General features: G+C 27.2%; 1 long non-coding RNA gene across 1 annotated transcript; it reads right to left on the bottom strand.

The window, feature by feature from the left end:
• Positions 1–1,180: 1,180 nt before the first annotated feature.
• On the bottom strand, positions 1,181–10,335 carry LOC136983889 (uncharacterized). Its single transcript, XR_010882121.1, has 2 exons — positions 10,258–10,335; positions 1,181–1,815 (listed from the first exon to the last, which is right to left on the bottom strand). It is a non-coding gene; the product is annotated as an uncharacterized lncRNA (long non-coding RNA).
• Between the last annotated feature and the right edge of the window lie 201 nt (positions 10,336–10,536).

Genomic DNA, 10,536 nt, shown 5'->3' with positions numbered 1-10,536 from the left:
TTATTTCCTATGCCTTTTAGGTCACGTTTGCTAATAAATTCGATGCTGTATCTACTAAGCGTGACTCAAACCAATAAATTTCAATCCGTCGGGAACCAAGAGCCTTTCCTACTCGACCCGTCATGTGATTCTAGAGAATTTTGGCCATTGGTGAATCGCTTCACGTGACGAGTTTGTGTAAATATCCGAATGGATTTATGAGTGATAGCTGATCCTCGTGTGCCCTTTATTTATAGCGGGCGTCAAATAATAATTTGCATATATTTGAATTCCCTCACTTTAGTTAATTTAGCAGTACTTATTTTATTATTCTCCTCTGAATGTAACGTAATATATGCATGTTTTGCACCCAACAGATCCAGAATGTTGTGCAGTGTATGGAGTATACTTTTTGGAGTCATTACCTCAAAATGTTTCCACAACATAATTAATACAGTATAATACATATGAAGTCGAAAACTCAAAATGTGTCTAAAAGGTGCTCTAATGTGTTATAACGTGTATTTTTTTGTGCTAATGGCTCAAAAATTGATCCAAAAACATTCAATATAGTTTAATATTTACACATCTAAGCGTGTGACTAGAAATGGACTCCAAAATGCAAGTAATATAGTAAGTAATACATACATACAGGGTCGGATTTAGAATTTGCAGGCCCTAAACTGAAACTCTTTGTGAGGCCCTTTACCACAACCCTTTACAATTTTAGAAGTTAATCATAAAAAGAAGAAGAATTAACAAAAAGATATAAATTTTAATAATAAACTAGAAATGTAATATAAATAATAATGGTTATTAATATAATTAAATACTTTGTACATATAAAAATAAAACGTAAAGTATATTTTGTTGATTTGTAAAAGAAATTATATTACAAAATTTGACTTCAATTTCCTTTTTTTTTTTTTTTTTTTTTTGTAGAAATTTTTGAGCCCCTTGAAACTCGAGGCCCTAAGCTACAGCTTACATAGCTTTTCAGGGTCGTTGAGAAGGGCCCGTGATTCCTATTCCTATAATTAATGTCATCTTTAAAAATGATTTTTAGTAATAAAAACATTCTGCCTATTTCATTTATTAAAAAAATTAGTAATAAAAACATTCTGCCTATTTCATTTATTAAAAAAATAAAGACAAAAGGGGCCCGTCTACCCCGATTCAATATACATCAATGACTGAAAAATCGCTCTGAAAACATATTTAATTTAGTGTAATATATATTTTTGGACCATTATTTACAAAATTTGGGCATTACACTACATTATATCTAAACATCAAAATATTTTTTAAATCACCCCAAATATATTCTGTTTTAATTTTTAAGAATACAAAATTAGATAAAATGTAATTGAATGGGGTGAAAAAAAAGCACAATGATAGAAGAAAGAAAGAACGATTTTTCTCTCCACTCAAATGAGACTTTTTCTATACAAAATACATGAAATTTTCACCATAAAAAATAGAAGGAAACAGAAGAAGAAGAAACGTTTAATCCAGTAACAGAAGTAGAAAGTTTAGTATAAACTACCGAGATCACGATACAAAAATATAGTGGCCACGACCCCCCACAACTTTGATGTTTGTGTCATCCAAAAGCCGACACCTGCCCCAATAAGACCATCCTAGTCAGTTTGTAAGCCATGTGAAGCTTAGTGCTGACAGATAATCTGACAGATTGACCTCGATGTGCTGACACAGCAGAGAGACAGCATCTTCACTGCATCCAGCTGTCGTTCAACATTTCTTTTTTCTTCACCTTCTTTTTTTTTTTTACGTGGCAAAACTATGTGATTCCCAATTAGAGAGCCGGTGCTGCTGCTGGAATAAATGACATACTTTTCAAGTTTTAAAAAATAAAAATAAATATATTTATATTGGAGAAAGTTTCATGCAAAATAAACCAAGAAAGGAACATGTTTATGTATTTTATAATGAAGTTTATGACATATAAAAACCCTTGAGACATTAAAGATTCTCGCCCCTTTTTTCCTGATAATAAAAATTTATTTTTTAGTTTTATAAAATTGAAAAATTAAAAAAAAAAACTCATTTTAAATTTAAATAAAATTAATATTTATTAAAAATATATAATTAAATTCTTTAGGAATTTATCAATTAAAAATGAAGTTTTTCTTATAAATATTACTGATTTTTAAAGAATATAAATTTAAATAAATAAAAATTAAGTAATAAAAAATAAATTTTCCTCAACCTTGTACCAATCACCCCTGCTCTTGTATTACTTGAGCTTGCTTGGCTCACGAAATCGAAGACAAATTTGAGGTAGAGATTGATGAGGTTGGATAATTGAATAAAAAATTTAATAAATAACTTTCTAAAAAATAATAATATTCAATAAAATTCACCCCCCAAAAAAATGCAATTTTTATTTATTTAAATGGCATTTTACCTCTATAAATATTGATTGATTTAAAGAAAAAATAAATTTTAATAAATAAAAATCAAGTAAAAAACCGTCCCAAAAAAATAAATTTAATAAAGTAAAATAATCTGTAAAATTGTTTTTTTTGTTATATTATATAATAAATAAAAAAATAAAATGAATAGTTAAGAAAATAAATATAAAAAAAAGTATATAAAAATAATTTAAATAAGTCAGAAAAGAAAGAAGGTAATTTGAATAAACGACAGAAGAAAATTTAAATAAACGAGCAAAGTGGGAAAATAATTTGAATAAAGTAGGAGTTTTCAAGAAAAAATATATAAAATTCATTTGAATAAACTCGAAAAAATCATTTACAAAGGTCGAAAAATGTATATAAATAACGTTTTAAATACCAAAAAAAGTATTAAAAATCGAGAAAATAATACAAGAAAAATTATAAATTTCTATACAATTTATTTAATTTTTATTTTTATTATTTTTTTCACATGTTAAAGTAAAGTAAATTAGATGCAAATCAGTTGCTCTAACAGGATTACTGACAGTAATTAAGTGAAAATAAATGAAAAATGCTGTAATCTCCCAACATCCACGTCACAAATTACAAGTTTTGATAGGTAAGGACATTGACTGCAGTCTACTAAAGAACTACATGTATATGTATGTATGTATATATATATATATACACATACACACACACTTTAGATAAGAATTTATACAAAATCTATCTAATTAACGCTTTATTCTAGAAGATATTAACTATAATTAGATTTAAAACTTTAAAAAAAAACCTCATTTTTCTTTAATGTAAATCACAAAATTTAATGGAAATTAAATTGTCAGTGTGCTGAAGTTTTTCGTTAGTTTTATATTTACATAAATAAAATTAATTATTTTATATTTGAAACTGTTACATCTATTAGTTATATTGTTAATTTTTGATGTCGATTAGTTCTTAAGAAGAGTAAATCTCTTCCCCCCTTTCTCTCTCTTCTACTCTTTATCATACTTAAGACTCTCAGTAAGGAGATTGGCTTTATCTTATAATCTTCTCAATGCTTTCTTGCTATTTTTAAATTATCTTTCCGCAAAAATCAACAATGTTATTTAATGTAGAAGTGTGTAAAATGTAGAGAATTTAACATTAGATTTTTGTGTAGAAGTTACGTAGGGAAGGGTGACGGAGACACACACGTGTTTATTAAATGTGTAAACGAATTATTTACACGTCGTACCAGTTTAAACTACTGATTAATTATTGCTAGAGATATGAGAATTGTCGATATTAAGTTTCGTAATCAAAATTTCAGCGACTTGAAACGCTTTTCTAGCATTAAGTCACGTAACTTAAGGACTGTAACGACTGTAAATAGAACGAACTAATTAAGTGTTCTGTCAACATTCGATCCTATACAAGTGCAGTCGACGATGACAAAGAACTAGTTTATCAACCTTTATAGACCAACATCAATATATATTTCTTTTTTTCGAACAGTTTTCCTTTCTCTAATACCCTCCATAAATAGATAAATATAATTTTTATATATTGTGGTATATTATACTGGGTGGGTCATTCTAGTTCCATTAGAAATGCTATAATTTAACGACATGATTGATGTAGTCGGCATTATCACGTGATTGACTAAATCTGACACCCTTTTTTTGTCATTCAAAGTAGAAGCACAGCGTCGAATCTATAGCAGAATCGTTAGAACACCCCCGTGTTTGGAAGCGTATAACTCAAAATGGTTTGATTTAAACTGAATTATTATAGTATTTTTAGGCAGAAGAAATTATTCTATATATATTTTTGAGTCAGTAAAGTACCTCAGGGTTCTTTTAGGTATGCCAAGTTTGATGGTAGAGTATGAAGTGTAGTAGTATCCTATATGTATTATGTCGCTTCGGGGCATGTTATATGTGAAAGTTCTAGTCTATGTACGGTATCTCTCTTCAGACATATTTTTTCTCTGACATCTCTAGAATATTTTTATTTTCTTTCTTAAACTTATGCTTCGATGACCAAATACAGAAACCAGATATCAGTTACTCATGTGAAAATCTTATCGTTATTAACATGGTGCTGCGCCAGTCATAATTCTAATATATGTTTAAGAAATAGATAAAAAAATATGATTCGTGTAGAATTCTTTAAGGTAAAAGGAATTGAAATAAAATTTTTATAAAAATAGAAACCGTAGATATTCCAAAAATCAAACAATCTTCTCGTATTTTTATACAATTTCTTCTCACGTTTACTCTTCTTGTGTCACATTCAAACATTTTCTTTGTCGTTTCTAATGAGAATTTTATAGAAAAATATAATCCTTTTGATGATTTTATTTATATTTTTGTCTTTTATGGCTCTAAAAACCTTTCTTTTATTAGTGAATTTTATATATTTGAACATTTCTACGTTGTTTAAATTCGCTAGAAAGGTATCAATATAACCGAAGTGATGCAGTCTGTCAGCATCCTTCGATGAAGAGTGCAAGAGGGAGAGAGATGCTTCATAATTTTATTCATGAATTTTAAACGAAACACGATAGATTTTTAAATTTTTCTTGCCTCTAAACGTTTCTAATGATGATAGAATTAAGAAATTCTCACTGATGAGTAATTATTTCCAATTCTTCTCATCATAATTTTACTTAACCTAAATATTGATCGTTAGAAATATGATACTCTCAACTGACTAATGAGTTGAAAGTTCATTTCATTAATTACAAACAAGTAAATAAATTAATTAATATAAATATTTATTTTTGAAGATTTTTAATTCTTTATTGTTAAATTTCTCCTTGGAGAAATAATTATAAATGTTATATTAACTTTTAAATTAGTTTCTGAAAAGTTTTTTCTTTATAGCTCCCGAGTTTATTTTTAGAAATAGAATAAATTATTCAAGTACTATTTAAATATTTAACAGCATTTTTATATCTTGAAGACATTTTTTAAACTAAGTTTTTGATGTTTTTCTTGCTACTAAGCAAGAAAGTACAGTAATGTACAGGTGTACGAGAATATATATAAGAAAAATTTAATCTCCGCTTATATATAATTTATATATAATAAAGAAATGAATATTTAAATTAATTAAACAATTCTTTAAATACGAATTTCTTAAAATGAAAGTGATATTAATGAAATGATTTAGATTTTTCACTCATTCAACTATTTACACCTCATATATAATTTACCCAAATGGCAGGAATGGGGTTGGAATTCCATTTGGAAACTAATTATCTTACAAATGACAATTATCTAGGCTAACCTGCGACATTTCTCTGCTATTTTGTTAGCAAAAGGGTCTTATCTGTTGCCCCTAGAGACACAGTTCGTCCTTCTAGAAAAATCGTATAATCAATAAATCCCCAAGCTCTTTCTCTACCTGATTTCAATCCCAGTCTTTCACTATCCAACCTTCATGTTTCCGTAATTATTCATTTGCCATTCTTTTATTGACCTTTCTTTGAACTCGGTTATAAGAATATTTATTAGTTCCTATCTTTTGCAATTAATTAATGAGGTTTTAGGATTACGGACACTTATTTTTTCTCTTCCCATCTTCTTCTTCGTCTTTTCTTCTATTTTCCAATTCCAACGCCTCTTGATTAATTGGCTTCCAGTAAACTTCAACTGTAATTAATGGAAACAAAATGTTTCAAGTATAAGAAGATCGGATAAGTTGTTTGTGTCGGGAGCAATCAGTAGATAATTTCATTTGTAGCGGCAAAATTGCTGCTGGTGTAGTTTATCCAACAGAAGTGGACAAACCGACTGATTGGTTCGTTTCTGATGCTTGTTGCCAATCGTCCCATTGAATTCCGCTTGAAGGAACTTCCGTCTTGACTTTTCCATTTTATGAGTTGTTGCTTTCTGATAAGAATTATGTCTTACAACTTATAAAAACTTCTGAATTTAATGCTTTATTTTTTTTATCCAATTTTAAACAATATCTTCATTTATACAGCTAAAAACTCGAAAATATGACACCAAAAATTGCCTTTACTTAATACACATCCATTTCTTACATCTAAAACCTTACATTAATAATTACTTTTTTAATTTTTATGTAGCATAATATATGTAATTTAGAGCCAATAAATTTTAAAATCGATCCAAAAAGGTCTAGTGCAATGTAAGACCTATAGTTTCTGGTATCTTTTGCTCGTAGTGGCTGCTTAAAATACATTTAATGTATTGAGATACCCACGTTTAGAGATAATGGTTCTAGAATATGAATTAAATTTATGAATAAAATGACGCTGAAAACGTGCTTTAATATATATTCTCGGACGTAATAACCTCAAAAATTTGATCCAAAAATATTTAATGTTAATTAATAACTCACATATGTAAAGCTTCTGGCTCGAAAACTGATTCCAAGAAATAATTAATATAATATAACATGGAAGTTTATGAAGTTAATAGCTGAAAAAAAGTGAAAATAAATTAATTTTAAAACTTTAGACCGAAAAAAAAACGTTTATTATTAACTTTTTTAAAATTTTTATGTATTCTAACCTAAAGGATATTTAATTAAAACTTACTTTTGGCAATTTTCTAAGCATGTTTTCTCTCATTTTTATAATTTATATAAAGGCTTATAACTTATTTACGTGTTTATCACGATAACTTTATTTTATACAATAAAAAATATGTACAGTATTTTAATAATTATGTAAGTAATTATCTCGTTAAATGAATCGATACATTATTTTTCTTAGCTTCTAAACAAGCAAAATTGATAAATTTAGAAGACATTTGTAGCTTAATTACTTCGAAAGTTTCTCTGATAAATACAAAAATTTAAATAAATTTTTTAAACGTCTGCAAAGTTTTATATTTAGAAAACTTTCCAGACATATTTATATTTTTACTTTATTAAATTTAATATATTTACCTTTCTTTTATTTTTGAACAGAAAAGCAACAAGTTTATTCGACGTTAAAAGTAAAAGACACCTACTCCAATCGATCATAAGAATTATATGTGACTTATACGAAAAAGTAAAAGATAATTTTCTTAAAATTTCAAAGCAGAAAAGAAATTTTTATTTATTTAAATATGCTCGAAAGGATAATTAAAATCGAATTTCTTCTTTTCTTTAATAGAAATCTTGCTACAGTTCATTAATTTGATCATTTATTTTTACACTCAAAGCATTTCGTACAAATCATGTTATTCAAATTAGCATAATAATCTCGGAGTAATTTTCTAAATTTTCGTCATTTTATTATTTTTTCCCCTCTCCCCTTCAATCTTTAGCGAGTTCTCGACCTTTTTCATCCTTTCAACGAAGAAAATTTTGATATTTTAATCACATTTAATGCCCAAGATCTTCAAGTTTCGACCGAGTAAAGTCTCTGTAACTTGAAGATAAGTTGTGTAAAAGGGTGTATAAAAGGGTCTCAATGGAGAGATTCTGTAAAAGTTTTATAGCCTCTAGTCCCTTCCTTCCTTATTACTATTGTACTGATAGCTATAGCAATTATGTGCTGGCTGCTAATTGACTGAACACAACCTTTTCATTACTTTAAAACGTTGGAGTTGTTGTCCAGATTGGTGTAATTTTATGATACAATTTCACACATTTTAGATGAAAACTTAGCAGTTTATTCGAAATTACAACTGACGATTTGTGTATTGTAAATTACTCCCTTTAATTACAATGTGTCTTATATCAAACAATTACCGAGTCGATTTATGAAATCTTCAATCGCTTCTATAAGATAAATTCTCCGTATTTAATGCACTAAATACAATTCCTCGTTTAATAAATATTGCAAAAGTTACTTCAGACTTTATTTTTCTTTTGCATTTCTTTAATTAAACAAGATAAACTTTAGTACTAACAAATCAATGCTATCAACAGCCTTACGAGTGATGATTGATAAAATTCAACTTGGCATAATATTCCATTATTTCTGGCTATTTTTGTGGTAAAATATTTATAAATCTGCTATTGAATTAGCTGAAATTAAATAAATTATTTTCGTTTATTATATATTATATTAATAAATTATTAATTTCACCAATGATTGGTTAAATTAGTTATTTATGATGCTTTATTTCAACTTTAATATTAAAGGTACGTGCTAATTAGTTAGGTTTTTTTCATTAAATATTAAATATATTATTTGTTAATGTTGTCATTTTTAGTTTATACTCTAAAATTTATGAAAATGAATTGTTGAGTCCATAAAAAATCGAGTAAATCGTTCATAATGATGATATTTTTATACGTTTAATGTTAAAAATGTTTTTAAAAATCAATAATTTATTCTATAGTATGAGTAAACAGTTTAATTTGAGATGTAATATTAGTTTTAATATTAAAAATATATATAAAACATTTATTAATTTCACTAAAAATTGAGTAAAACCTTAATTTATCCACAGCATCACACGTATATCCATTTTATTATATGTTCATGTTCTGTCATCATTTTTCCATCTGTTTATCTGTCTATAGGTCTGTAGTGTTTATCTTTTTGACCATCTGTCACCCAAATCCTTCGATCCATTTTTTTCTTCCTTTATTTTTTTTATAAATCCAGTAACTACTTTGTAACTCAAAACTATCTTCTTAAAAAATTCAATATTGATTCACCTAACTTAAATTTCTTTTTTTTTTTAATTTAATGAAAATAAAAATATCTAAATTTTTATATCGAATGGAATCTATATATTTAATACATATACTATTATTGACTTTTATCAAGAATCTCCGAATGCAGCAGCATCACTTCTCCATCTTCCTGCTCATTCATCATCTCCGCATCTCACGCCATTTGCTTTGTTATACAATATTAAACACGATGTACAATTTATACACGCTTTCTTAGAATTAAGATAAAGATTTCTTATTATAAAAATATTAAACTCCATTATTAATTTTGTAAGACATTTACAAAATTGATCTTGTAATTTCCTGGACATTGTCTTATCCATTAATACAGCCTGGCTTATTTCCCTTGTGCAAACTAACAGACAGTTATGTTCTCACGAAGAGATCTGCAGCATTGCAAGCAGGTGGACGTCTGTCTGTCAATCTATCTATTAAATCTTTCATCGAATATTCTTATCTGTACATATGTCAGATGTGTCTTCTTACTTGCCCCCAGATAGATTTAATGATTAAATGACAACTTACTATTAATAACCGTCGTCAACGATTTAGGTGGTTGAACTTTTCTTAAATGCACTTAAATAATTGATTTCTATTAATACATTTGCGGTATTTTTATACTGTTAAGCGTACGTAAATACAACTTGATGCTCTCTTTATGCTCTTGTAATGAACATAAAGCTACTTAATGGTGTAAATATGATGATAATGCTTATAGAAACGAAGATAAATGTGAAGATAGAACGATAGAATCAAACGTTCATATTTTTATAATATAATATATTTAATAAGAAATTTAATGGCTTAAAAGTTTAATAACAAGCTAGCAAACGATCGGCTAAATTGTTCATACAGTATATAGGGGAAAATGTGGAAGTAAATCGATGATAAAAATTTAAATAATTACAGAAATTACTCGTAAATTATCATTAATATAATTTATGACATTACTTTATTGTTATTATTTATTAAAAATATAAAAATTTAAATTAAATTTTATATAAATTCACTTTAAAAAGTTAAATTTATTAGCAAATTTATACAAAAATTACAGTATGAAGGATGCGAGATAAGGGCCTGCCATAAATGTCATTGTCTCCAAAAACTAGAGAAACATATTAATAAAATCAACAAAACAAATAAAATAACAGATATTTTTCTGCCTTTATATCATGTTTTTTCACATAAAACTACATTTTGGAAAGTACACATTTATACTTACATAATTCTGAGCAGGTCCCTAAGCTATAACATACAAACCCGTCTTCTTTTATCAAATAATAAAACATTTAAAAGCATGAAACCCTTAGCTGTGACATTGTATAGTGAGGCCCTCGACTGTAGTTTATTTAGTTTTTAATGTAAATCGTAATTTTAGGCCTTCTGACTCGAAAATATTGAGCCTATTAACCCAGCTTGCAACATCTGTATCTAGACTGTGAGGCTCTAGACGTAGTTTACTTACCTTTATAATGTAAATCCACTCTGAACTTAGGCATCT

The sequence above is a fragment of the Centruroides vittatus genome, unplaced genomic scaffold (assembly GCF_030686945.1).
Source record: "Centruroides vittatus isolate TY-2023 unplaced genomic scaffold, ASM3068694v2 contig_890, whole genome shotgun sequence".
NCBI classification, from domain to species: domain Eukaryota; kingdom Metazoa; phylum Arthropoda; class Arachnida; order Scorpiones; family Buthidae; genus Centruroides; species Centruroides vittatus.
This window is presented reverse-complemented; position numbering and strand designations above follow the sequence as displayed.